The sequence below is a fragment of the Lathyrus oleraceus genome, chromosome 7 (genome assembly GCF_024323335.1).
Source record: "Lathyrus oleraceus cultivar Zhongwan6 chromosome 7, CAAS_Psat_ZW6_1.0, whole genome shotgun sequence".
In the NCBI taxonomy this organism is placed as follows: Eukaryota; Viridiplantae; Streptophyta; class Magnoliopsida; order Fabales; family Fabaceae; genus Lathyrus; species Lathyrus oleraceus.
The window spans coordinates 212945476-212947827 of record NC_066585.1 but is presented as its reverse complement, the minus strand read 5'-3'; positions in this window follow the sequence as shown (position 1 = coordinate 212947827).

Genomic DNA, 2352 nt, shown 5'->3' with positions numbered 1-2352 from the left:
TGGATCTAACTATGACTATTGGAAACCTCGAATGGTAGCTTTCCTAAAATCTCTTGATAATAAGGCTTGGAAGGCTGTGTTAACAGACTTGGAACATCCAGTAATTACTAAGGAAGGAGAAGCCACTACTGATAAGAAGCCTGAAGAACAATGGTCCAAGGAGGAGGATGATCTAGCCCTTGGAAATTCTAAATCTTTGAATGCCATATTCAATGGAGTAGACAAGAATATCTCCAGATTGGTAAACAACTGTGAGGTAGCTAAAGATGCTTGGAACATTCTCAATACCACTCATGAAGGCACCTCTAGAGCGAAGATGTCTAGACTACATCTGCTCACTACCAAGTTTGAAAATTTAAGGATGAAAGAAGATGAAAATATTCATGAATTTCACATGAACATCCTTAAAATTGCCAATGCCTCTGGAGCTCTGGGAGAGAAGATATCTGATGAAAAGCTAGTAAGGAAAATACTCAGGTCACTCCCTAAGAGATTTGCTATGAAGGTGACAACCATAGAAGAATCTCAAGACATCTCAAATATGAGAGTTGATGAGCTAATTGGATCCCTCCAAACATTTGAGATGGGAATATGTGATGGATCTGAAAAGAAATCCAAAAGCATAGCCTTCATTTCAAACACTGAAGGGGAAGATGAGGAAGGTGGTCAAGAGATTGATGAAGATCTGGCAAATGAGGTAGCAATGTTAGGAAGACAGTTCAACAGACTTATGAAAAGGATGGATGTAAGATCTAAGGCAAATGTCAAGAACATCGCATCTGACACCAGTAAATCCAACAATATTGGAAGAAGAACAAGGTCAGAAGAAAAGCCCAAAGAAGGAAAAGGAGTTTAGTGCTATGAATGTGATGGGTATGGTCACATTAGAACTGAATGTGGGACCTACCTCAAGAAACAGAAGAGGAGTCTTGCCGCCTCTTGGTCTGATGAAAGTGAAACAGAAGAAGCTGCAAATCTTGTGACTGCATTGACAAGAAGATGGGGTTCTGATGAAGAGTCAAGTGATGATGAAGTAACCTTTGAAGAACTGGCCACTACCTATAGAGAATTGTGTCACAAAAGTGCAGAAGTGTACAGACAAGTTGAAAGCCAGAAGAAAGTGATAGCTCAGCTGGAGAATGAAAAGGGGGAACATGAGGAAACCATCTCCAAGTTGAAAACTGAAGCTGTACTCTTGAATTCCAAACTAGATGAGATGACCAAGTATGTAATAATGCTTAACAATGGATCTGACATCTTAGACAAGATTCTCTAGACTGGTCAAACAACAGGAGACAAATCTGGCATTGGGTTTAATGAATCTAAGGCTGATTGGAGTTACATAAATGACAAACCTAAATCCAAACCTAAGTGCAGCCATATTGATAACAAACCTGCAATGTCACATCATATGTCACAACATCAGAAGGGAAGACAGCAGAAAGGGAAACACCAAAGATGGAGATGCCATTACTATGGAAAATTTGGCCACCTGAAGCCCTTCTACAATAAGCTGTATGGTTATCCTAGCCCTGTTCATCATCAGACTCACTATCAACCAAGACCCAAACATCACAGGCCTGTCAACAAGAAGCTATGGGTTCCTAAGACTAATGTTTCAAGTCTTATAGCTCACACTTCCTTCAGAGTTTCAGCCAAAGAAGATTGGTATTTTGACAGTGGTTGCTCCAGACACATGACTGGAAACAAAAACCTGCTAACTAACCTTCATCGCCATGCCACAAGTTATGTAATCTTTGGTGATGGAGCAAAGGGTGAAATCAAGGGAATTGGTAAGCTTGATTGCCTTGGAGTTCCTTACCTTGACAATGTCCTACTTGTTAAGGGATTAACTGCTAATCTAATAAGCATCAGTCAACTGTGTGATCAAGGTCTAAATGTAAACTTCACTAGAACTGAATGTCTGATTACTAACAAGGAAAATGAAGTGATCATGAAAGAAGTTAGGTCTAAAGACAACTGCGACATGTGGAGTTCTCAAGAAACTGGTTACTGTTCAATGTGTACCTTGGCCAAAAAGGAAGAAGTGAAGATATGGCATCAAAGATGGGCCATCTACGTCTTAAAGGTATGAAGAGGATCATATCTGTTGAAGCTGTTAGAAGAGTTCCCAACTTGAAGATTGATGAAGGAAAAATCTGTGGAGAATGTCAGATTGGAAAACAGACAAGGATGTCACACCAGAAGCTCAGACATGACACCACTACCAAATTTTTGGAACTCCTCCATATGGATTTGATGAGACCCATGCAAGTAGAAAGCCTTGGTGGGAAGAAGTATGCATATGTAGTGGTGGATGACTTCTCCAGATACACCTGGATCAATTTTATA